Raw genomic sequence first — 26,616 nt, 5'->3', positions numbered from 1 at the left:
GCCCAAGCCCACCGGGCCACAGACTAAACGGGCCGTGCCTAGCCCGGCCTGTTACTAAAAGGGTCGTGTCTGGCATGGCCCGTTTAGCCTAAAGGCTAAGCCCGGCACGGCCCTAGGCCCGTGGGCTGGCGGGCCGTGCCGGGCCCTAGCATGAGACGGGCCGTGCCTGGCACGGCCCATCACGGGCCTGGAGACGGGCCGTGCCTGGCACGGCCCGTCTGGCCAAAAACAACTAGCCGTTACCCATAACGGCTATTTGTTGTTTTTACCCGAAATACCCCTCCCAACAGTCATAAAAAGGCTATTTTGAGGGGTATTTTTGGGGGGGGGGGGAATTTGGAGTCCTATAAATACCCCTTTCCTTCCTCATTCTCACCACACCAAACCAACTTTTCTCTCCTTCTCTACTACTACTATTTCTCTCTTCTAGCAATATTTAGCAAGTGCTCTAGGCTTCTAGCAATTTAATTTTTAGTTTGCATTTAGCAAGTGTTTAAGTGCTACACAAGAAGAAGTTCTTGTTGAAAAGTTAGAAGTACAAGAGAAAGAGAAGGTCACTCCTTATTGAGAGCACAAGAAGAAGCTCACAAATCTCGGCTCTACCTCTGTTCCTCTACTCAATTCCTCATTGTGGTTAGTTTTTATTTTTTGCATTCGTCAATTTAGATATGTCATTTTTTGATGAAAGTCATTTTGGCATTCCTCTTGTTTCTGAGGGAGAAGAAACTAATCCCCAACCCCATGTTCCTAGTTCCTCTAGAACCAGTGAACCGAGTGAAGATCAAATCTCTTCTCGTAAGAGGGCTAGTGCTGTATGGAATGAATTTGATAGAATTATGGTTGATGGAGTCTGGAAAGCAAAATATTAAAAATGTGCCAAACTTTATAGTTGTAGTAGTAGTGGGGGAACAGGCCATTTAAAAAAACATCAAGAGAGTCATAGGATGCATAATTCTCGTCTTCAAAGTATCCTTAATATACAAGGGGGATCACTTTTAGGTAATTTTGCATATAATCATGAAAATCAAAGAAAATTACTTGTAAAATGGATAGTTAAGGATGAATTACCTTTTAGTTTATGTGAATCTTTTAATTTTGAAGAATATATTCAATTAAACCTACAACCTGCTTACAAAAGAACTAGTAGGCATACATTTAGAAGAGTAGCTATGACTAACTTTTTAGCAATGAGAGAAAGTTTAATTGAAACACTCTCTACTTTAAATGTAAAAGTTTCATTAACTTCTGATATTTGGTCAACATCTGTAGGTAGTAATTGTTTTATTGCTATTACTGCTCATTATATTGATAATGATTGGCAATTAAATAAACGTATTCTTGCTTTTTGTGTTTTTGATTTTCCACATTCTGGGCAACAAATTTCAAATGCAATTTATCAAACTGCATGTTCATATAATATTAATGATAAAATTATGTCTATTACTTTTGATAATGCATCTAATAATAATTCTGCTGTTACATTATTAAAGGACTCATTGCATCCCATGTTAAATGAAAATTTATTGCATATTAGATGTGCATGTCATATCTTAAATCTTTCTGTCAAGCTGGCATGGGCATGATTCAAGATGTCATTTCAAAAATTAGAAATACAGTTTCTTTTATTCATGCTTCAAGATCAAGACTTCAAGAATTTAAGAAACTATGTATAAATCATGGTAAACGTTTTAAAAAATTTAAACTTGATGTAATTACTCGTTGGAACTCAACATTTAGCATGATACATGATGCATACCCATATAAAAACTTATTAAGTGCATATATTAATGATCGTGGATTTGGCTTTACATTGATTGAAATTGATTGGAATAAAGAAAAAATTTTGAAAGATTTTTTTCTTAGTTTTTATAATGCTACTAATATTCTTTCTGGTAATTATTATCCAACTTCATGTTCATTTTTACAACAAGCATATATGATTAGTCAAAAATTTGCAGAACATAGATATGATGATGTTTTAATGCCTATTATTGAACAAATGGAATCTAAATGGAATGAGTATTGAGACAAGATATGTCCTATGAATAACTTAGCTGCTGTATTTGATCCAAGAGTTAAATTGAATGGCGTACTAATTTTACTTGATGTATATTGTGAAAATATGATTCAAGATTCTGAACCTGCTAAAATTGAGGTAAAACAACTTCATTATGATATTTATGTTATATATGATGAAAAAATTCGTGGATCTAGATTCTCCGTACAAAGCTCTATTTTTTTCTTCTAGTAGTTCTCGTTCGTCATCTATTTTTTCATTCATTGCAAAGAGAAAACACACACATGCTTCAAGTTCATCTTCTTTATCTTTAAGTAGTGAACTAGAATTTTATTTATGAAATGATCTTCAGTCTGCATATGATGAAAATCAAATAGAGAGTCTAGATATATTATCTTGGTGGAAGAGTGTTAAAAATCAATATCTTGTTATGTCTCCAATTGCACGCGATATTCTAGCTATGCCGATGTCCACAGTAGCATCAGAATCCGCTTTTAGTGCAGGTCGGCGTGTTCTTGACGAAAAGAGAAGTAGGATGACTGGCGAAACGGTTGAGATGCTTCTCTGTTTCAAAGATTGGTTGGATGCTGAGGCGAGACTTTAAGATAAAGGTGGACATGATACAACATCCTCTGATGATAATGATACAAATACTACAAAATAGTGAATACTAATGATTAGTAAGATTTTGATCATTTATTTTTATTTTTTAATTTTTTATAATTGTACATTTTTATTTTTTTAATTGTTAAAGTGAGTCATCTCTATTTTTTCTCCTTTCTTATTGTATTCTGGAGGTCAGACCAAGGTCCAAACCTCCCTTCATGTACCATTTTGATTTAAATTAATAAACTGGTAGGAGTCTAGCCAAACCCTCCACCATTAAGGTGGCTTTATATTAATAAATTCTTAGTTCCCAATATTTATTAATTTATTAAAAAAAATATTCTCATTTATTTTAAAGGGGACGGGCCGTGCCTGGCCCGGCCCAGGCCCAGTTCAGGCCCTTATGGGCCGTTCCAGGCTGGCTCGCGGGCCGTGCCGTACTTGGCCCACGAATCGTGCCAACCCAGGCCCTTATGGGTCGTGCCGGGCTGGCTCGCGGGCCGTGCCGTGCTTGGCCCGCGAATCGTGCCAGCCCAGGCCCTTATGGACCGTGCCGGGCTCGGCCCGCAGGCCAAAAATTCTTAACCCAGCCCGACCCTTTTTTATGGGCCGTGCCTAGCACGGCCCGTTACTGTAGCAAGCGGGCCGTGCCGGGCCATGGACGGCCCGGCCCAATGCCCACCTCTAAGTGTATTAGATTATCCCTTGCTTGGTAGTCGGTACAAAGTAATTTCATGATCCCTACAACATCTCATCAAAAGATGGAGGAGTCTATTTCTAGCATCACATGCCAATCAGTGCATGGAACATTCCAAAGTCTATTTGGCATATATCATGTGGGTCAATTTGGAAATATGGAAATCATGGTCGACCCGAGCCTTAGGCGACCGCCAGCCCAAAGGAAGGCCTCCGGCTCTGGGAGAGATGCTCAGTGCTTTAGGCTCCAGCGACCAACATAGGCTCGTAGTTGCCTGCCTACGATCCAGGCATCCAGCATGGCAACATCCAGGCGGCTTAGCCGTCTGCCCGGCTGCCATCCCCCGTCCATAGCCCATAGGATGATAGGACCTGCCGCCCTGGGACCATAGCCCGTCTTCTCCATCCGAGTTCCGACCATCCATCGTAGTCACCGGGGCTGAGGGCCCTCTAAAGTCTATAATTCTAAACTCTTCAACTCTTCTTCTTCAATTCTTGAGTTCTTCCTTCCGGCTTCCTCTTCCTCGGTTCCTGTCTTCCTGAGTTTCTCCGTCGAGTCCGAAGTCCGTCCTCGATAGTCGGTCCTCCTTAGTTCTTCCGAGTTCCGTCTTTCGCAGCTTCACTCGTTCGCCGTCCTCGGACCTCCCCGTCAGGTCGGCACTCCGCAGTCCGCACTCGACCGAAGAGGGATCAGGGAGGCGGCGTTGCCAGCGTGATGGCATCTCTTCTCCTTCCCGGCCCTCCGCCCTCTCCAGGTAAGCTTCCGACTTCCGGACCCGATTTTCTTTTTTTTTTTTGTGACTTCAATGTTCAGTTTTCCGTCTTCCGAGTTCCGATTGACTTCCGGAGCCAACCAAGGGGCAAGGGGTTGGGGACTCCGGGATTAACGAGAAGGATTTTTGGGTTAGAAAGACAGGAGCCTTCCGGTTTTCTTTTTTTTTTTTTTGCTGCCGAGAAGGATTTTTTTTTTTGTATAATTTTTGGAGGAAGGGGATTTGGGTCACGTTTCACCTTCTTTGAGCTTCCAGGATGATGTAATTTATGTGAAAAATAACACTTTTCTAAACGAATTGGGTCCGGATTTGAAATTCTAGAGAAGGGCAGCAACTTTAGTCAATAGAATTAAGTGGGGTGATGGGGAAATAAGGTCTATTTGAGGTTAAATATACCTTAGGTTCAAACATCATATGTCATGCCAATGTTGTTAGCCGATTTTTCTAAGTACTAATGATTTAAGTTTGATGTCAATGTAAGATATTAAATTCATAAATAAGTAATAAAATAGTAACATAAACTGATAAAAAGAAAATAATAAACCAAGTAGATTTATATTTGTTGTAATGCCCAATAGATTTAATTTTTACTTTCATTTTAAGTACCATGACTGAGTTGTCATCTATTTGTTATAATACGCAGTAGATTTATGTTTGTTGTAATGTCCAGTAGATTTAGTTTTTTCTTTCATTTTGAGTACCATGATTGAGTTGTCTACCATATATTTGTTATAATGCCCAGTAGATTTATATTTTTTCTTTTTTTTTCTTTTTATGTTTGTTCTTCCTTTTTTTTTCTTTCCCTGCTGCTCTGGTGGGCTCTGACACCCAGGTCAGGAAGTTTTTCTCCTTGGAAAAAAAAGCCAAGTTTACAGACATGAAGGCTTTGGTGTAAGCCCATGGAATCCTTCTATTGTTACCCATCAATTTGTTTCTGTTGAGAGTTTTCAATTTGGTTAATGCCAGAGTTTTCGGAGGGATACTTTTCTCTTCTCCAAAGTGGATTATTACTTTTTTTATAAACAAAATGGTGTTAGTCTGTAATGGGTTTATAATTTCTAGGAGACATCTTGGGTTGCAGGTTTCTGGTGATATCTAATGGGATAGCTGCAGGTTATAGTCTAATCCCGGGGGTGAGGTCTGTGGTGAGCATGATAAAAGAAAGTGTTCTCTTCAACAAGGCCTTGGCTTGGGCTATCTTCTAATGTGATCAGGTATGTTGTAAATTCTTTGGGGCAGGGCCTCTTCACATACATTGGAAAGCATTTGTGGTGTAGATTAATGCACATGCTAGGTTGTTAAAGGGTGTTGAAAGGTTTAGATTTCTAAACACTAATAGCTAAGCATAAATGGGCTCTATTCTCATAGCTTTTCACTACTTGTAAGCACTAATTTCGGAACATCTAATAGCTATTATTTTTAAATGAATTTTTAAAATATTTTGCATTTATTAAAAAAATTATCATTTTAAAAAAAGGGCTCTTTTAATGAGTTCGCCTTAGGCCCCCAAATGTATTGGGCCGCTCCTGATGGAAATGAGGAAATTTTTCAAGATCGAGCAATGGGTCCGAAGGAGACCTTGATAGAGCACAAAGAATGGCCATGGAGTTTCAAAGATCCTCAAGTATTGTCAAATTCAATGATGCAAGCATTGGTGGGGGTCACATTCCTCAGAGTTTTGCTGAATATTAATAGGACTACGATTACTTGGAGGCCTCCGCCACCAGGTTTATCAAAATAAATGGATTTGTGCGACCTAACTCAGCTGCTCGTTATGGGCAGGTTTTATATGCAGCATCAGTTCCATTATTGACCGAGTTGCATGCCGCTTGGCATGGACTTCAACTACAAATGGATGGATTTTTTTTTTTTTGCTACTTTGGCGGGTTCTATATACAATGCGTATACGAATACACCCAATAAAATCAAAAAACACAAGCTCGCGGAGTGCCTGTGGCAGTTTACCCTCTTCTGACTAGAGGGTGTACCCTGACTGGTGGGCCGCGTAGGTAGCCACCCAGTCGGCCGCCCTATTGGCTTCTCTGAATAAAATTCTGCTGGAAGGGGATTCAAAAACTATTATTCCTTGGATAAATGGAAGGGATACTTCTTTTCACCTAGCCTTAAGGAATGCCCAAACGTGAAGTTCTTCACATTCATGGTTCTCTTGTGTCCATGTCCTAAGGAAGGCAAATCAGGTTACTAATCATTTGGCGAATATGGCGAGTATCAACCAAATTGATGCAGATTGGACCGAAGACTATCGGCATTGTTGGCTCACCTAATCAGAGCATATGCATGTGCCATTTCTTTCACTCCTAGTAATGCTTTGTTATCAAAAAAAAAAAAAAAAAACAGAATAATGTAAATAAACAAAGCTCATTCATAGACACGAGTTCTATACAGAAAGAATTCGCAGGGATGATGAACATTAAGATATCCGCATCTGAATTACTGTGCAGATATATCTAGGGATGGAAATGGGCCGAGCTGGGCCGGGCTGCATCCCTACTTGAAAAGGCCTAATTTTTTTGGGCCTTCGGGCTAGCCTTGGGCCTAAAAATTATTGGACAATTCAAACTCGGGCCTAGACCGAGACCGGGCCTAAGCTTGGCCCGAACCTGATGAGCCGGCCCGAATACTTGTTTGGGCCAAAAACTGAGTTGGTCCAAAATAGATTAAAGTTTAACTATTTAATAACACAGGATTGCAAATGACATCCTTATTTTCAAAGTAGTTCATGAAGAAGTACGTCACTGCCTTATTAATTACCTTAGTCTCGCACTGTGATAGGCTTTTTGAGAAAAAGTTCAGCAAAGTAAGTGGAGCTTGATGAGTTAGGGATTGGATCAAATTTTGAAAACTCAAACTATGGCAAGTTTGACCAGTTCAAGGATCAACCAAGTTCACAAGAAAATCTTTAACAGGAGCAGCACAATAAGATGGATATTGTATCAAGTTAAGAAAAGATCATAGTAAAAGAGTCCATTAATTTTAAAATTACTCTAGAAAAGTCAAAGGATGCTACAATCGATCCAGTTATAGAAATTCAAAATGAGAAGTCAACTCATATAGAAGAGTCTTGAGCTGAAGCTATCTAAGATATGAATGTTTCTTGTAGAGATTTTGTCAATCATGCAAAAGAAAAGCTGACTAATTTTGAAGTAGTTTTGGAGATCAAGCAGCAAGAAAATATGCTTGGTAGAGATGATTTATTTTATGCCTTAGTATTCGACAAGGTTTTTAGTGTACCGATTGATTTTGAAGCTACTCCAAAGTTTGATTTGTTAGAGAACTCTATGCATGATGATTTAATTTCATATATAGAAGCCAATTGTATGCAATTAATTGAAGCTACTCAAGTGGAGGTATGTAAATATAGCCAAAGTTTTAATATTGATTACATAAGTATGGAGGTAATGACCGATCCTCTAGTAAGCAGTGGATGTAACTTGCAACTTATTGTTCGTTGGGATAAGCTGGATGCTTGAAATTTCGAAATACTGACAATGGAGTCAATACTGAGAAGAAGTATTGGAGAACATCATCGATTTCAACATATCCATCGAAAATGCCTAGCCCGCAAAGGAGTTATTGTTCGAGTCAATAAAGAAGCTATATTATTTAATTGGTTCGATGAGTTATTGCATGTTGTTGTGATTGTTATAATATCAGCAATGACTCCTATGGTGTTTCATGATGCTGATAAGTTCAACATTGTTAAAATAAACTTTGCAATGAAGGAGAGTATTAGAAGTCCATTGCTCATCCTACCAGTACTAGGATTCTGTTTCTAGTTTATCCTAGTTTTCTATTCTAATTCTAGTTAGGATAGTTTATCTTTTAGTGCTACTCCACTTTAGTTAGATGGAGCCTCATGTTTGATATTTTTGAGTTTGTTTTTTAGTTAGAGTAGTGGAATATTGATGTTTTATATTGTAGTGGGAGAGGGAGTGTGGTATTATAAATAGAAGAAGAAAGTTACATGAAGATTTTAGAGAGAATTTTTTTTTGTATATGGAGCATCTTGGATAGACGTGAGGTTTCTTTGTGAGAGGAGCCAAACTCTTTATTTTGGCATTTATTTTTTTTCTTTTTTTTTCTTCCACCACTATCTTCTTCTCATAATTTTTTGATTTTTTTTTTTGTTTTATTTGTTTGGTATTTATTCTAGATCTTGAACAAGCATGGTTGATCTACTTCGAATAGCACGCTATTTTATGAAATAGACCCCGCTATATTCTCATACGAAGAATCCCAAATGCATCATCTTTTGAAGTGTCCCTAAACTACCTAGGTACTTTTTTATCCAATCTGCTACCAAGTTTCCATTTTTTAGTATGTGCAGCAACCCGATCTCTATGGTTCCATCCATGACGGTAATGCGTTCCAGGATTAAGGCCACTACAAAAAATGTTGGTTTTGCCGACTGACTTTTTCCGACGCTAGGGGAAAGCGTCGGTAAAGTTTGGCTCAATGCCAACCTTTGCCGACGCTTTGTGTTAGCGTCGGAAAATATCAACAAACAACGACGCTCTAAAGCGTGGTTACAAGTTTAACAAACAACGACGCTTATACGCGTCGTTAGAAAACTTAAAACCCCCAACCCCTCGCTCGGCCCCCTCTCTCCTCATTTCCTATCGGCGATGCCCTAGCTGCGAGCGCGCCGACTTCCCCGTTGCCGTCGACCTCTCCTTCTGAGGTAAGCCACCTCCTTCTCCTCCTCCTCCTCCTCCTCCTCCTCCTCAAACTAATCTCACCTTCATCCCTAGCCCAGATCGGCGATCGAAGATTCCGCTACTCCGCCGCCGTCGACCTTGCCGTCGTCTGAGGTAAGCCTCCTACTCCTCCTTCTCTTCCTTCTCCTCCTCCTCCTCCTCCTCTTTGTTTTCTTCTTGTCTTTAACTCTCGCCCGGCCCCGTCTCCTCATCCTCTGCCGGTCGATGCCCTAGCTGCGCGCAGACATGTCACCTCCATTCCGAGCGAGCCGTAGCTACTCCGCCGCCGTCGACATCGCCGTCGTCTGAGGTAAGTGATCCTCATACTCTCCGTATAGAAATTTTCCAAGCCATTCAAAGAATATGCCAATGTTTAATGCTCAATAACCATTGTTCTTAGTTGCATTGCATCTCATCATCGAATCTTGTGATAAGGTAGAACAAAAAAAAAAAAATCCCAGAGCAGATTCCAATCCAAGCTCATAATAACTTTGTCCAATTTCAAGCTAGCAGGTAATGGATCAGCTTCTTCAAATGCTGTCATATACTTCTCAATAGGATCATTCAGTGAAACCTGAAGTACAGGATAAAAACTTACAAGCTATATCTGCAGCAATGGAAAGAATGTAAGGCCATTTAAGTAATGAAAAGAGTAAAACCTCTGGAAGGACATAAGGGCTGAGTATAGAATTAGTGAATCCTGACAAAGCTTCTACACGGATAGCAACCTGCAACAACATCAGATATTCTCTAATGTAGGAAATTGCTCACAAGAATGAGTGCAGCTAAGCTGGGTTCCCATGACAAAAGCTCTACATATTTATACACATAGCAGTGCTCACCCAGAACATGTCTTCCTGCTGCTTATTTAGCTTTTCCTATACTACCAAGTACTTGGTTGCAAGATTAGTCCAGAGGGGTCATAAGCAATTATGTCTGACAATGCCATTCATCAGTTGTTTAGGGGCTCTTTGGCCATAATCTAAAATAAATAATCTTAATGCAAATGCTTGTTCGGTTCCTTTTCATAAAATTTATTTTGGAAAACTGACAGGTCATAAACCTAAAATTGAGTTTTGTGAAAAAAGGTCCCCTGTTTTTCATTAAATCTGCATTATATAAAATCAACTATTACTAATACATGCTATAATTACCTTACAGACTGTTGCTGGAAATTGGACCCGGGGGCCGCCGCGAAGCTGGGGAAGGAGGAGCTCCGCCGCGGGGAGGGCGGACGGCGGTGCGCCGGCCGGCTGCGTCCTCCTGTGCCCTCATGGGGTGTGTGAGAGAGCGGAGAGGAGAATGCGTCCTGTCCTGTCCCGTCCTGCAAAAAAGAAGCCGGTGGCCGGGCTCCCCAGCGCCGGCCCTCCGATGCTTAAGTCAGAGGGGGCAAATATGTGGAGAGAGCAAGCCAGAGGGTGAAGGAGAATAAGAGGATATTGGTGCTTAATTGTCTGTGCTGTTGTGTTTCAGTCCCTCCCCCCTCTCTTTCCTCCCAGGCTCCCTTTTATAGAGGGATTTTATGTTGCCCGGGAGGTGACAAGGAATTTGTCCTCTTTTGTAATAATTGGGCACGATTTGGCCCATTAATGGCATAGTGGAAAATAAGGCCGACTCAGACCGGAACCAGGAAGTTGTCACGGTCGATCGGACCTGTTGGAGTAGTTGAACCGCCGGCCGTGGTAGGCCCGGGGTCCATGGATGGTAAGCGCATTTATTACCGAATGAACCGGCGGTCAGGGAGAGCCATACGCTTTGATGGTTCAGTGATCCGGAGATCGTCTTGAGCCGTGTTCATTAAATGACTGAGCGCATCGGAGACTTGAGGAGGTCTCATGCATTAATGGCAGGTCGTGCCAAATACCTGCGGAGATCTTATGCCTTGACGGCTTGGAGATAGCGACAGGTTGTAGTGGAGTTGTCAAGTCCCTCAGGGGGTTAAGTAGGAGTTGAACATCTGGTCAAGGCAATCGGCTCGGCAGGGGTGCCGAGCCGAGCTGGTCGCCCACTGGGGCGCCCTGTGGCGGGGTTGCTTCTAATGCTCCTGGTCGGCGCCCTTTGGTCGGCTCTTTCTAGCCGAGCGCCTTTATTCCGCGCGCTTTCCTCTCTGGTCAGCGCCTTCTAATCGAGCGCTTTTCTGGTCGGCGTCCTCTGGTCGGCTCTTTCTAGCCGAGCATCCCTACTTGGTCGTTGGTTGATTCGAGCGCCTCTTGGCGCTCCGGTCGGCACTCTTGGGCCGAGCATCTTTTCATATCGGCGCTCTCTAGCCGAGCGCCTCCGTGGCGGTATGACTTGGGGTTTTTCCCCCAACACTACCCCCCGACTTCCGAGTTCCAGTTGGCTACCAGCTGGAGCGCGGGAAGTAGCTTTAGTTGGGCCGTTACGAATTCCGAAAATTTTAATAGTTAGAAAATTTTATCGGACGCTTCGAAATGCCTTTAATAGGCGGCGTCTCTTCTTTTCCGAAAAGCCTCATTATTAGGGCACCTTTCGCGAAGCGTCCTTGCGTCGTGGGCTCATGATGGGGCCACACGATCTTCGATTGCGGACGCCTTTCCGCACGATCCGATGGGGCGCTTCAATGTTCGAAGCGCTGGCTCTAATTAAATGCGTCGTTCTGTCTTTTAGACCGACACGTGTTGTCATCTCAACGGGGTGCGGCTTTTCTTTTGCCGATCGGGGCCGTTGGGGAGGTTTATATAAACTCCCCCCTGGCCCTCCGTCCCCTTCCTATTGCCTTCTGCTTCTAGCTTTTCTTCTTCCAGCTTTTCACAGTCCGAAGTTCTTTTCTCCGGCGTCTTCCCCAGGTCCCCCTTTTTCTTTTTAATCTTTCTCAATGGGTTCTCTTCCCAGTGAGGTTGCATCTACCATGAGCGTCCTGGAGGTCGAAATGACCGAAGAGTGGTTTTTCCCTCTTCAGGGGTTCCGTTTGGAGCCCGCCAGGCGAAGGGATCGGATAACCGATCCTCCGGTAGGCCGGATTGGAGTGCACCTGGAATCACTCTGGGCCGGCCTCCGATTTCCTCTTCACGGCTTCGTGAATGAGTTGCTGACGGTATGCCAGTTGGTTCCGGCGCAACTCACTCCGAATGTCTGGAGGACAGTGATGGGCTTCCTGTCACTGTGTTTACTGCAGGGGATTCCGACCTCTGTCAACGTTTTCCGGCGACTTTTTATCTTTAAGTCGAATCCGGGAGACGGGGAGTGGCTTTACATCGCCCTTCGGGCGGGTCGGCCACTCTTTCATGGTGCCCCCTCGTCCATTCATGGCTGGAAGGAGAAATTCTTCTTCCTTGGCTCTGAACGGTCCTGGGGGTTTGACCCCAGGTGGGGGCCGGCCCAGCTTAAGTCTATCAACAGGCCCCCCCAGCTTTCTCCGCGTGAGCAGGGGATCCTCGACGCCATCCGCAGTCTCGGGGACGGCATCTTACTGAACGGCCTCATATGTGAGGACGCTTTGGTGAACGTGGGCTTGAGCTCGGCGCGTCCCCACGGTAAGTAGTTACAAGATGTCTCTTTATTTCCTTACTGTTCTAATGTTCTAATCCTTTTTGCCTTTGCAGATATTGCAAAGATGGTGACGAAAAGCGAAGTCCTCTACGCCCGTTTCCAGAAGAGGGCAGCCGAGCTCTCGGGCAAGCCCACCGAGCCGAGGAAGAAACAGAAGGTCTCGGCGACCCCAGCGCCCCCGGCGCCCCCGACGGCAGCGATGGCCGAGGCGGGTCCTTCTCGCCCCGCTCACTCCGAGGCGGGCCCTTCTCAGCCCGTGCGCCCCGAAGCTGGTCGGAGAGAGGGCGCGGATTCCGGGGGCTCGGGCTCCAGAGAAGCCTCGGTGGCGCCCCCATGCCCAGCGCCTTTAGCGCCGATTCCTGGTCGGCAGGACGCTTCAGTTGCCGACCAAGGGAGGAGTTCCGCGGGTTCCGTGCTTGCACGCCCCGCTATAGTTGTGCGGCGGTCAAATCAGCCGCTCGTTCGACCCCAACCCCCTAGCTCCGAGCTGGGGAGCAATCAGGGAGCCTTGGGGTCGGCTCCGCCTAGGCCAGCCGATGCTGGCCTTCCGGGCCCATCGGGCTTGGAAGAACGGGTGCCCCTCGCACTCACCTGGTCGGTATTCGAGGGTGATTCAGCCCTCGAAAACCCTCGAGTAGCGCGTGAGATATTCCGGGTCGCGCTGCTCCCAGCCGACCAGGCCGCGATGCAATCCATGAGCTACAATGCTTTCATGGACATGACCCGCTGTAACGCCGTCCGGGTAAGTAAAATTTTTCACCTGTGTAATCTGTATAGGTTTTCTAAAAGTGGCGCCTTATGTTTTTCTTTTCGTCTCTTTTACAGCATTTGCACGAGACGGAGATGCTGATGCACCTAGTCCAAGAATACCGGGAGAAAGCCCGGAGGTGCCAGCGCGATTATGACGAGGCCCAGGCGAGGTACCTAGCCGCCGAGGCGAAGTACCAAGCCGCCGAGGCCGAACGTCAGGTGCTCCAGGAAAAAGTTGGAGCATCCGAGGAGGGGGTTCGAGCTCTTACCGCAGAGCTCGATGAGGAGAAGGGCGCGCATGCACTGGCGAGGTCCGAGCTGCGCGCCGCAGAGGCTCGGTTGGCCAAGGCCGAGGAAGCGCTGGCCTCCCGTGAGCAGGAGGTGGGGAATGCCCGCGTTCGCCACTTAGAGCTCGAGCGGGAGCTAAGGGACCTCGAGCGGAAGGCCACCTATCATGAGGCTCGGGAGCTCGAGGCTCGGGAGCAAGCCCAGAGCGCGGTGGCGCTCTTTCGCGAGTCGGAGGAGTTCCGCGACCTCTTAGCAGAGGAGGGCGTGAATGGGCTAATCCAGGGCTTCCGGGACTTCCGCAACCAGCTGCGGCGGCTCCTCCCGGATTTTGATGTAAACCTGCTCCGACCGGGAGCAGGAGTCGAAAGGCCGGAGGCGGAGGCGGAGGCAGAAACTCCGGGGACCGACCAGGGAGGTCTGGCCGAGGCGGCCGGAGCCGTCCCCGAAGTTGCCGAGGTCGCCTCCGAGGCTATTCCTATCGCTGTTGAGGCCGAGGAGGTCCCGGCTGTTGAGCCTGCCGCCCCCGACACTGCCGAAGCCGAAGTGGTCGAGCTCGAGCCTTAGAGTGTAATTTTGTTATTTTTGTAAAGTCGGGATGGTCCCCCATACTTGTAAGGGCCGAACCCGAATTTTTGTACTCAGCCTACGGGCTTTTTGAAATGAATATACTTTTTTGGAAACTCGTCTGTTGTAGTCCAAGTTTCTCTGCTCGGATCCATTTTAGGTTCCGAGGACATGGGCCCTAGGGCCTCAGCTTTACCCGCCACAGGGTTTGGTTTTAGGTTTGGCTAGCCGAGCTCCATTGCTCGGCCCTTCGACCAGTGGTATAGCAACGCTTGTGCTTAAGGGATTTGGGCTCGGAGAGTCTTTCCGAGCCTAGCCCAGATTTCGACCAAGCCCTAAAGCAGTCACTGGGACAACTTTTTAGCAAAGTTAGTAAACTTTGGGTTCGAGCCCCACATTGCCGGGGCGGGTCGGATTCTTTTCCAGCGAATGGGTCGAATGCTCGTCAGCTCGTGACGGGGATTCAACACTGTTTATACCAAGTTTGTTGGTATCGTGAGTGTTTCACGCCGAGGCGATTGAAAATGCTCCTCTGCTCGGTGTCCGTTCTTTGAGGACGTCGGCAGAGAGAAATCCAAAAGCAGAATAGATAACGTAAAAACATTAAATAAATGGGTACCTTGTACCGTGTGCGTCCTTGCGCCGAGGCGACTGGAGACGCTTCTCTGCTCGGTGTCCGTTCTTTGAGGACGTCGGCAGAGAGAAATCCAAAAGCAGAATAGATAACGTAAAAACATTAAATAAATGGGTATCTTGTACCGTGTGCGTCCTTGCGCCGAGGCGACTGGAGACGCTTCTCTGCTCGGACTCCATTCTTTGGGGACGTCGGCAGAGAAATCCAAGAATAGAATAGACAATATAGTGACATTAATGTGGAAGCATTAATTAAATGGGTACCTTGTACCGTGTGCGTCCTTGCGCCGAGGCGACTGGAGACGCTTCTCTGCTCGGACTCCATTCTTTGGGGACGTCGGCAGAGAAATCCAAGAATAGAATAGACAATATAGTGACATTAATGTGGAAGCATTAATTAAATGGGTACCTTGTACCGTGTGCGTCCTTGCGCCGAGGTGACTGGAGACGCTTCTCTGCTCGGACTCCGTTCTTTGGGGACGTCGGCAGAGAAATCCAAGAATAGAATAGACAATATAGTGACATTAATGTGGAAGCATTAATTAAATGGGTACCTTGTACCGTGTGCGTTCTTGCGCCGAGGCGACTGGAGACGCTTCTCTGCTCGGACTCCGTTCTTTGGGGACGTTGGCAGAGAAATCCAAGAATAGAATAGACAATATAGAGACATTAATGTGGAAGCATTAATTAAATGGGTACCTTGTACCGTATGCGTCCTTGCGCCGAGGCGACTGGAGACGCTTCTCTGCTCGGACTCCATTCTTTGGGGACGTCGGCAGAGAAATCCAAGAATAGAATAGACAATATAGTGACATTAATGTGGAAGCATTAATTAAATGGGTACCTTGTACCGTGTGCGTCCTTGCGCCGAGGCGACTGGAGACGCTTCTCTGCTCGGACTCCGTTCTTTGGGGACGTCGGCAGAGAAATCCAAGAATAGAATAGACAATATAGAGACATTAATGTGGAAGCATTAATTAAATGGGTACCTTGTACCGTGTGCGTCCTTGCGCCGAGGCGACTGGAGACGCTTCTCTGCTCGGACTCCATTCTTTGGGGACGTCGGCAGAGAAATCCGGCGATGGAGAACGAGCCGAGCTCGTCGGCTGAAGCCGGTGGACAGCGAGCCGAGCTCGTCTTGGTCAATGAAGACCGCATCCCAACGCATCGGGGCATCCCGATAAACCGGGGCATCTCGACGTCTCGAGGCATCCCGGCCGAGGTCGAGGTAGGAGCACGAGACGATCTCGTCCGGTCAGAGAGTACCGCTACTCAATAGTCGATGGAGCACGAGCCGAGGTCGTCCGGTCAGAGAGGACCGCTACTCAATAGTCGATGGAGCACGAGCCGAGCTCGTCCGGACAGAGAGGACCGCTACTCTAGTCGATGGAGCACGAGCCGAACTCGTCCGGTCAGAGAGGACCGCTACTCAATAGTCGATGGAGCACGAGCCGAGCTCGTCCGGTCAGAGAGGACCGCTACTCTAGTCGATGGAGCACGAGCCGAGGTCGTCCGGTCAGAGAGGACCGCTACTCTAGTCGATGGAGCACGAGCCGAGCTCGTCCGGTCAGAGAGGACCGCTACTCTAGTCGATGGAGCACGAGCCGAGCTCGTCCGGTCAGAGAGGACCGCTACTCAATAGTCGATGGAGCACGAGCCGAGCTCGTCCGGTCAGAGAGGACCGCTACTCTAGTCGATGGAGCACGAACCGAGCTCGTCCGGTCAGAGAGGACCGCTACTCAATGGTCGATGGAGCACGAGCCGAGCTCGTCCGGTCAGAGAGGACCGCTACTCATAGTCGATGGAGCACGAGCCGAGCTCGTCCGGTCAGAGAGGACCGCTACTCAATGGTCGATGGAGCACGAGCCGAGCTCGTCCGGTCAGAGAGGACCGCTACTCATAGTCGACGGAGCACGAGCCGATCTCGTCCGGTCAGAGAGGACCGCTACTCTAGTCGATGGAGCACGAGCCGAGCTCGTCCGGTCAGAGAGAACCGCTACTCTATAGTTGTTGGAGCACGAGCCGAGCTCGTCCGGTCACTTAAGACCGCACCCCGACGTCTCGGGCCATCCCGACGAATCGGGGCATCTCGTTGTGGCGGGGCATCCTGACCGTGGTCAGGGTAGGAGAACGAGCCGAGCTCGTTGCCGGTGGAGAGCGCGCCACGAACTCACGAACATCTTCAGGGAGCCCGCGTAGGTACTCCATCATCCCGAGGCACCGGGGCATCCCAACCGTGGTCAGGGAAGAAGAATAAACCTGATGGCATGAGATAATCGGGAGAATTGGTGAGCTCGGAATAAGCACGCAAACCATCAGTTTATTGTGAAATGAAATTCATAGAATGAAATTCAATGGTTGAATAATGGGGAACCCCTTAGGGTTCTACTGGTGGTACACGCGGAGATTTTTAGAGCTCCAACTCCGCGGAATGGGAGTCCCATCTAGAGACTCCAATTTGTAAGTTCCGGGTCGGCGGACGCGCGTGACTCGATATGGTCCTTCCCAGTTTGGGGCCAGCTTCCCTCGCTCAGTTGGTCGGGAGGCCTCAGCTCTTCTGAGGACAAGGTCCCCTGGTCTGAAAGATTTGACTTTGACCCTGGCGTTGTAGTACTGAGCTGTCTTTTGCTGGTACCTCGCCATACGAACTCGGGCGGCCTCCCTTGTTTCCTCGACTAGGTCAAGGTTGCTTCTGAGCTGCAAAGAGTTGGAGCTGGCGTCGTGATACTCGACTCTTGGAGAAGGAATCCTAATTTCTAGTGGGATGACAGCCTCCGTCCCATATGTCAGGTTGAAGGGAGTCTCGCCGGTGGGGACGCGGAACGTGGTCTGGTAAGCCCACAGGACATTGTATAGGTCTTCGACCCATTGTCCTTTGGATTTGTCGAGCCTGGCTTTGAGACCCTGCAAAATAGTACGGTTAATTACCTCGGTTTCTCCGTTCGTCTGAGGGTGCGCGACCGAGGTGAAGCGATGGTCAATGCCAAGCTCGGAGCAAAACTCTCTGAAGTGAATGTTGTCGAACTGGCGACCGTTGTCAGAGATAAGGATGCGGGGAAGCCCGAATCTGCAGATAATGGACTTCCAGACGAAATCCCGCATCTTCTGCTCGGTGATCCGGGCGAGGGGCTCAGCTTCCACCCACTTTGTGAAATAGTCGATGGAGACGACCAAGAACTTTCTTTGCCCGGTGGCCAGTGGAAATGGCCCGAGGATGTCAATTCCCCACTGGGCAAAAGGCCAAGGGGAGTTGATAGAAGTCAAAGGAGCCGAGGGCCGGCGCTGAACATTGGCGTTCCTTTGGCACCGGTCACATCTTTGGACGAAGCCCATAGCATCCTTCTGGAGTGTCGGCCAATAGTATCCTTGGCGTAGAATTTTGTGGGCCAATGCTCGCCCTCCCAGATGATTTCCATAGATTCCTTCATTGACTTCGCGCATGGCGTAATCAGCCTCCGTTGGGCGGAGGCATCTGAGGAGGGGAGACGTGAAAGATCTCCGATAGAGCCTTCCCTCATATAGTATGTATTGGGTGGCGGAGCGCTTGATTCGGCGAGCCTCTCGTTTATCGGTGGGGAGGACTTCGTCTTGCAGGTAGCTGGTGAGCTCATCCATCCAGCTTGGCTCGAACTCAGTGCAGAGGGTCTGCTCGGGCTCGTCTGTGCTGGGCTTTTGGAGATATTCCAATACTGCCTCTTTGGGAAGCTCACTCATGCGAGAGGACGCCAGCTTTGATAGCTGGTCGGCCCTGAGATTCTCCGACCTGGCAACATGTTGAATACGAAAGGATTCCAAGGTCGAGATGAGATCCCGTACCTTCTGAAGATACTTCTGCATGGTCGGGTCTCTGGCTTCGAAGCCGCCCACAATTTGGTTGACGACGAGCTGAGAATCACTGAAGGCCTTCAAGTCCTTCACTCCTAGCTCTTTGGCTAGCTTAAGCCCGGCGACAAGTGCCTCATACTCCGCCATGTTATTTGAAGCAGGAAATTCGAGGCGCAAGGCTTGCTCGGCAACCACCCCCTCTGGGCTGGTGAGGATAAGTCCCGCTCCGCTACCCCCCGAGTTTGAAGAGCCATCGACATGCAAAGTCCATGTCAAACTCGGGGTCTGCTCCACCGGTGGCTCAGGTTCAGGCTCGACCTCATCCGGTATGGTGCACTCGACTATAAAGTCTGCGAGTGCTTGTGCTTTGATCGCCGGTCTGGGCCGGTACTCGATGTCGAATTCTCCGAGCTCAATGGCCCATTTAGTGATCCGACCCGCACGATCTGATCTCTGCAGGATCTGCTTGACCGGCTGGTCAGTCAGCACAGCCACTGTATGAGCTTGGAAGTAGGGTCGGAGCCTCCGAGCCGAGATGACCAAAGCATAGGCGGTCTTCTCAAGCTTGGAGTATCGGGTCTCGGCGTCCCTCAAGACCCGACTGGTATAATATACTGGCTTCTGGAGTTTGCCCTGCTCTCGGACCAGGACCGAGCTTACTGCTACAGGGGAGACAGCTAGATACAAGTAGAGGAGCTCACCCTGTTGAGGCTTCATGAGCAGGGGAGGGGAAGCCAGTAGGTGCTTGAGCTCTTCAAAAGATTGCTGGCACTCGTCCGACCACAAAAAGTTCTTCGGCTTCTTGAGAGCTGCAAAGAATGGAAGGCAGCGCTTGGCCGAGCGGGAGATGAATCTCCCGAGGGCTGCCACTCGGCCCGTGAGCCGCTGTACCTCTTTGACCGTCCTGGGAGGCGTCATCTCTTGGAGGGCTCGGATCTTCTCTGGATTGGCCTCAATTCCTCGTTGTGTAATGATGAAGCCGAGAAATTTGCCGGAGGTGACCCCGAATGCACATTTGGCTGGGTTGAGCTTCATCTGGTACTTTCGGAGTGTGGAAAATGCTTCATTGAGGTCGGCTATGTGGTCTTGCGCCACCTTGTTTTTCACCAGCATGTCATCCACGTAGACCTCCATGTTTCGGCCTATTTGGTCTTTGAAGATCCGGCTGACCAGCCTTTGATAAGTTGCCCCGGCATTTTTCAAGCCGAATGGCATCACTTTGTAGCAGTAGGTTCCCCCGTCGGTGATGAAGGCTGTCTTTTCCTCATCTTCTGGCGCCATGCGGATCTGGTTGTATCCGGAAAAGGCGTCCATGAATGCCAGCAGCTCGTGACCCGAGGTGGAGTCCACGAGCTGGTCGATGCTGGGAAGTGAAAAGCTGTCCTTCGGGCAGGCTTTATTCAGGTCGGTGTAGTCCACGCACATACGCCACTTCCCGCTGGCTTTCTTGACGAGGACCACATCAGCGAGCCATTCCGGGTAGGATATCTCCCGGATGAAGCCGGCTTCAAGGAGCTTGCCGACCTCCTCGGCTGCTGCTCGTTGTCGTTCAGGGGCGGCGCCTCGCTTCTTTTGTCGCACGGGCTTGCAGGTCGGCTTCACCTGAAGCCGGTGGACCATGACCTCCGGATCTATCCCTGGCATGTCTGCAGGCGACCATGCGAAGACATCCATATTGTCCCGTAGGAAGTTGACGAGGCGACTCCTCTCGTGTTCGCCAAGGCCAGAGCCGACCTGCATGGTTAGCTCGGGAAAGTTCTCTCGTAAGGGAACTTGAATTAACAACTCACCAGGCTCTACCCGCTCTTTCTGGGGGTTGACCCGTGCCTCCATAACTTCAGTTGAGGGCTGGTCAGTCGTTGGGGCAGGCACCTCGGCTGGTTGTCTTGCTTCGTGGGTCGCTAGGTAGCATCGCCTTGCCACCATTTGGTCCCCTCGAACTTCACCGACTCCCTGGCTGGTAGGGAATCGCATCAGCAGGTGGTGAGTTGAGACCACTGCTCGGAGGGCGTTGAGTCCTGGCCTTCCGAGGATGGCGTTGTAAACCGAGGGCAGGCGTATTACAAGAAAGCTCATACCCACGGTACTCTCACGAGGGGCGAGCCCGGCTGTGACCAGAAGGTCGATCTCGCCCTCTACTGGGACTGAATCCCCAGTGAATCCAACTAGCAGAGCATTCATCCTCCGTAGCTGTTCTTTTGTCATCCCCATTTTGCAATAAGCATCAAAATACAAAACATTCGCCGAGCTTCCATTATCAACCAGGATGCGTTTTACATCAAATTTATTTATGATCATGGAGATGACCACGGCATCATCATGGGGAGTTTCGACTCTAGATCATCATCTGAGAAGGAGATGGCTTCAGAGGTGCTCGGGCGCTTCGAGGAGGCTTCTTCCCCTGAGGCTTCCCCAGCCGAGGTCCCGCCTCGGATAGTGTTGATGACGCCGGTGATGGGCCTGTTGGCATTTGAACCTTCAGGCTGTGCTGCTCCTTCGGCTGGCTTCTTCCCTTCACGCCGGCCTTGCACAAACCGATCGAGCACCCCTCGGCGAATGAGTGCTTCAATCTCATTTCGGAGCTGATAACAATCCTCGGTATCATGGCCGTGATCCCGGTGGAAACGGCAATACTTCCGGAGATCACGCCGGATTCTGGTGTCTGGCTTCGGAGGTGGGAGCTGGATGCAATCCCGACTCTCAATCTCCATGAGGATTTCAGCCCGAGGAGCATTGAGGGGAGTATACTTTTCATACCTCCCTTCGGGTGCACGGGCCTGCAGTGGGAACCTCGGGCGGAGTGGTGACCTCTGCTGTGGCGGTCCTCTCAACCGGGGTGGACTCTTTGGGCGAGGCGGATTCTTGGCTCGTTGCGGAGACGGGCTTCTGGGCTGGCCGCGCTCCTCGCGACGTCTCTTCTTGGGGTTCTGCTCGGTCCCGCCCCGCCTAACCGCCACGGCTTCTTCTGCCTTGGCATACTTCCGCGCCCGAGCGAACATTTCGGTGAGGTCCGTGGGGAAATTCTTCTCGATCGAGAAGAGGAATCTGTAGGACCGGACTCCAGTCTTCAACGCCGACATGGCGATTGACTGGTCAAGCTCCCGGACCTCCCATGTTGCGGCGGTGAACCGGTCCAAGTACTCCTTGAAGGATTCTCCCTCCTTTTGTTTGATATCAAGGAGGGAGTCGGATGTCCGCCGCTGGGGCTGGCTGGCGGCAAAGTTGCCAACAAATTGTCTACCGAGCTGCTCAAAGGAAGAGACAGTACTCGGCTTCAGCCCGGTGAACCAAAGCCGGGCTGGCCCTCGGAGTGTCGCCGAAAAAGCTTTGCACATCATGGCCTCCGAGGCTCCTTGTAGGGCCATTAAGACCAGGTAACTCTCCAGGTGGTCAAGGGGATCAGCCTTGCCGTTGTAGGGCTCCACCTGGGACATCTTGAACCGTAATGGGACCGGTTCACCTTCGATCTCTGGGGAGAAGGGTGACTTCGTAGTGAACTCGAAGTCGTTATCACATCCTGATTTTCTCTCGTGGAGTGCCTGGATTTGGCGCTCCAGCTTCTCGACCTTCTTGTCGAGTTCATCATTCTGGAGGATCGCTGCAGCGGTTCGTTCGAGCGCAGGTTGCCCTGGAACCGACTCAGCTTCTGAAGGCTGTGGCCAGCCTCCGTAGCCTCTGGCTGGGCGCTCTCTCCAGAGGGAGGCCTGGACTTGAGAGTCCTGACCTCGAAGGGGAAGTCCGCTTGTAGGAGGCTCCGGTTGAGCTGGAGCCGGAGGAGGCGGTGCCGTTGGGATGCCCCTGGGTTGCAAGCTTTGGACAGCGGTAGCCAAGGCTTGCACTTGTTGCACCAGGGCATCAAACTGCTCCGGCCGAACTTGAGGGGTTGACTCGGCCGGAGGTGGTGAGTTCCGGACGGAATGCTCAGGACTGGGTGGAGGACGTCGAGAGGCATTGGAAGCCCCTTTGCTTCTTAGCTTCATGGCAGCGAACTCGGGCCCTTCCTCTAGCGCCAACTGTTGCTGGAAATTGGACCCGGGGGCCGCCGCGAAGCTGGGGAAGGAGGAGCTCCACCGCGGGGAGGGCGGACGGTGGTGCGCCGGCCGGCTGCGTCCTCCTGTGCCCTCCTAGGGTGTGTGAGAGAGCGGAGAGGAGAGTGCGTCCTGTCCTGTCCCGTCCTGCAAAAAAGAAGCCGGTGGCCGGGCTCCCCGGCGCCGGCCCTCCGATGCTTAAGTCAGAGGGGGCAAATATGTGGAGAGAGCAAGCCAGAGGGTGAAGGAGAATAAGAGGATATTGGTGCTTAATTGTCTGTGCTGTTATGTTTCAGTCCCTCCCCCCTCTCTTTCCTCCCAGGCTCCCTTTTATAGAGGGATTTTATGTTGCCCGGGAGGTGACAGGGAATTTGTCCTCTTTTGTAATAATTGGGCACGATTTGGCCCATTAATGGCATAGTGGAAAATAAGGCCGACTCAGACCGGAACCAGGGAGTTGTCACGGTCGATCGGACCTGTTGGAGTGGTTGAACCGCCGGCCGTGGTAGGCCCGGGGTCCATGGATGGTAAGCGCATTTATTACCGAATGAACCGGCGGTCAGGGAGAGCCATACGCTTTGATGGTTCAGTGATCCGGAGATCGTCTTGAGCCGTGTTCATTAAATGACTGAGCGCATCGGAGACTTGAGGAGGTCTCATGCATTAATGGCAGGTCGTGCCAAATACCTGCGGAGATCTTATGCCTTGACGGCTTGGAGATAGCGGCAGGTTGTAGTGGAGTTGTCAAGTCCCTCAGGGGGTTAAGTAGGAGTTGAACATCTGGTCAAGGCAATCGGCTCGGCAGGGGTGCCGAGCCGAGCTGGTCGCCCACTGGGGCGCCCTGTGGCGGGGTTGCTTCTAATGCTCCTGGTCGGCGCCCTTTGGTCGGCTCTTTCTAGCCGAGCGCCTTTATTCCGCGCGCTTTCCTCTCTGGTCAGCGCCTTCTAATCGAGCGCTTTTCTGGTCGGCGTCCTCTGGTCGGCTCTTTCTAGCCGAGCATCCCTACTTAGTCGTTGGTTGATCCGAGCGCCTCTTGGCGCTCCGGTCGGCACTCTTGGGCCGAGCATCTTTTCAGATCGGCGCTCTCTAGCCGAGCGCCTCCGTGGCGGTATGACTTGGGGTTTTTCCCCCAACACAGACAATTATCTAGTCCATCTAAAGATGAAATTTGAAAATGGCATACCAACTTTTGGGTCCAAATAATAGTGAACCAAAGCTAAGAGAGTTATCTGCAGCTTACAAACCATAAGATGAATTGGTTGGGCCCTGACCAATCTTTCCCTCATAAAATACAAACTATAAAAACATAATAACCACTCTTATGATATGCCATTTCATATAGTTGATGCGTCAAAGGAAAATAGATATGTTAAAATATAGACCTGATGATCATTTTTCTTTATTTTTTAGAAAACCATAGGAACTTCAGTAACTACCTTCCTCATGTCTCAAAAACTTGATGAAAAGGATGAATTAGATGCATACCATGCCTCCTCTAGTTGTCCAAGAGAACCCTTCCCTTTTGGTAATAATTCTATGAAGGATTTGTCTAGCAACATCAACCTGTAGAAAATTAAACTTACCATCTTGTAAGTAACCTCTAAGAGAAAGAAAAGGGAAAAATGATGGAATAAGATATTCAGAACAATTTCCAATTTTCTGGCACAAAGTAGGTATGAAGACTAATAGCCTTTAGAAAATGGAGCAATGATATCAGATACTCAAGCATCGCAAGTAGGAAATAGGACAAACATATAAAGCACAATAGTTGACTTAAATTAAAAAACAGGCAAAAGCAATCTTGGATTTTTTTCCCCTAATTGATAAAATGAAGACCTTAGCAGTCCAGATTTTTTTTAGTATTATTGTGGAAAATTTTATCCTTTAAAGCAAAAAATAATTGGAATATAACAGAAGGAAATTAGAAATCATTAAGAAGATAAATTCACAAGGAAAATCCTAAAACATAAATGAACAAATGGAAAGAATGGCGAGGAAAAGAAATAACATAATGCAAGGAGGTTACACCATGTATTAGTAGCTGCAGGAGTGCACCTCAACACTATATGGCGTCACTTTTGGTCCAAAATATAGACAAAAACAAGTCTGTTTCATGCAAAGGACATAGAAATGACCAAGAAAAGCAGTGTAAATGAGTGCACATAGAATATCATAAATTGACAAGGTATGAATGTAAAATTAAGAACTATTGCAAAACATCAATGAAAGATAAACATGTGAAGCCACCAGAAGCATAAATTGACAATACGTGATAAAGAATGATGTAGGAAAGAGCTCTCCTTGTCATTTGTTAGGTTGCCTGTACTTACAGTCACACATAATAAAGAACTCAATCAACAATATAAGCAAAAAAGTTACGATATCTGAAAATCCGGAAAAAACACCCAAAAGCAAAGATCAAAATTGGACTTTTGATCAAAAAGAATGCCAATTGTTTGTTAATTTTTGTATATGAGTCTTTGGTCCCACGGATGTGTGCTGAAACTCAATATCTCTGAAACGTTTTCCTCGCGGCATATTGTAATCTAGTATGCACAAAAAGAATCAATATTAGTTAAATATTAAAAGTATATAAATAATTTATAAATTGCAAAATAATTTAATGCATAAAACTAATGTTTTACTTACTATTAAGAAACTAGCCAGCTCTCATTCAAAATCTATCATAACCAAACTAGTAGAATTCAGTTCATCAATTGGCGGAATATTAAAAGGCATATATGCATACGGAACATATTGGTTAAAACTGGTTATGCCAAAACAAGTAAATTTTTCTTTTTTCTCCTTTCCACATATAAGTTTATGTCTCTTATTTTCTTATCATCAAATAATATTCGCAGAACACCTCCTTGTTAAATGGCATTCCTATTGTTTACATCAAGATTCTTGTACCTTTCGAAGATTAAAATCTGTTGCTTTAAGAGCTAATATTTGGACCAGCTTAGATGATCATGTATTGTAGCAATGTGATGTTACTGACTTCTTCCCTCCATAGCTTAGACTTATACCTTGCTTGTTCTCTATTTATGTGCATGTTCTCTATTCATGATCATTTTTTTGATTAATGTAGCATAAAAACCATCTTACTTTATCTCAGTGGACTTTTGGATGGCTGATTTCCTTTTGAAGTGCAAGACCGAGGGTTGCTGTAGTTACGCAATCCTGAGTTCTTAGGGATGCCTGGTTCTTTGTGAATGTGACTGCCAGTTTCCATGAAGGTTGAGGATAATGCATCAAATGCTTCTCTCAATCTGGTGGCTTTTATTTCTTTACAGTTCTACACTTCATCTCTACTTATCCATGCGGGAGATATCTCATGGACATGTAATGGGGGTTCCAACAGTGCCATAAACTTGTTTAGTATTGACAAATGTGATAAATGCAATTGCAATTAAAGAAAGTCCCTTTAACTGATGATATGTGAGATGAAGAAGAAACAAATGAAACATGTGATATTTATTAATTGTGAGAGAATAAGGAGTTTGGTGCGGGAATACAATATAGTTGAGAAGACTATCTTAAATATTCTCAATTCAGAAGAGGATGGTGGCAGTTATAAGAATATTAAAAGTAATGTACTTTTAATATTTAACTAATATTGATTCTTTTTTGTGCATACTAGATTACAATATGCCGCGAGGAAAACGTTTCAGAAATATTGAGTTTCAGCACACATCCGTGGGATCTACTTCTGATCGTTCCCAGCAGCCCGATGAGCCCCATACTCAGTCCGGGTCCCAGTCTGAGCACACCCCACCTGCAGATTGTCCATACACGGATGACGTGGACGTCCTGGGTAATTTGATTTATAGTTTTTATATTAATTTCTCTTACAATCTAACTATTTTAAATCATTTACCTTTAATGGACTTGTTATTTTATAGATGGACTGGGGAGAGTGAGGAGAACACGAGGGCCCACTCGAGCACGGGACGTATGGAGCCTACCTGAGGATGAGAAGATTGTCGTCCATTGCAACGAACTGGGGCAGCCCATCAAGAATGCTGCAAGCATTTTATCCACTTTTTTAGGATCAGTTGCGCGGAAGGGACAATTGTGTCTGCTCAACTATACGAAATGGAATGAAATGCTTCCTTTGTATAAGATTGAGCTTTTTAGAGTTGTTGAGGTAAAGAATTGAAGTTGCTTACTATCTTTAATTATTTTTTGATTTAACATTGATATAA

The 26,616-nt window shown here is 47.5% G+C and overlaps 2 long non-coding RNA genes across 2 annotated transcripts; one reads left to right on the top strand and one right to left on the bottom strand.

Annotated features, from left to right (window-relative positions):
- The first annotated feature begins 9,042 nt into the window (after window positions 1–9,042).
- LOC120110438 lies at window positions 9,043–26,549 on the top strand. Its single transcript, XR_005511398.1, has 3 exons — window positions 9,043–9,120; window positions 26,052–26,225; window positions 26,314–26,549. It is a non-coding gene; the product is annotated as an uncharacterized LOC120110438 (long non-coding RNA).
- On the bottom strand, window positions 9,295–23,993 carry LOC120110437. The gene is made up of 3 exons (XR_005511397.1): window positions 23,894–23,993; window positions 9,470–9,538; window positions 9,295–9,384 (listed from the first exon to the last, which is right to left on the bottom strand). It is a non-coding gene; the product is annotated as an uncharacterized LOC120110437 (long non-coding RNA).
- Window positions 26,550–26,616: the final 67 nt, after the last annotated feature.

Source organism: Phoenix dactylifera, chromosome 4 (assembly GCF_009389715.1).
Source record: "Phoenix dactylifera cultivar Barhee BC4 chromosome 4, palm_55x_up_171113_PBpolish2nd_filt_p, whole genome shotgun sequence".
In the NCBI taxonomy this organism is placed as follows: Eukaryota; Viridiplantae; Streptophyta; class Magnoliopsida; order Arecales; family Arecaceae; genus Phoenix; species Phoenix dactylifera.
The sequence above is the reverse complement of the archived record's forward strand: the minus strand, read 5'-3'. Positions and strand labels throughout refer to the sequence as shown.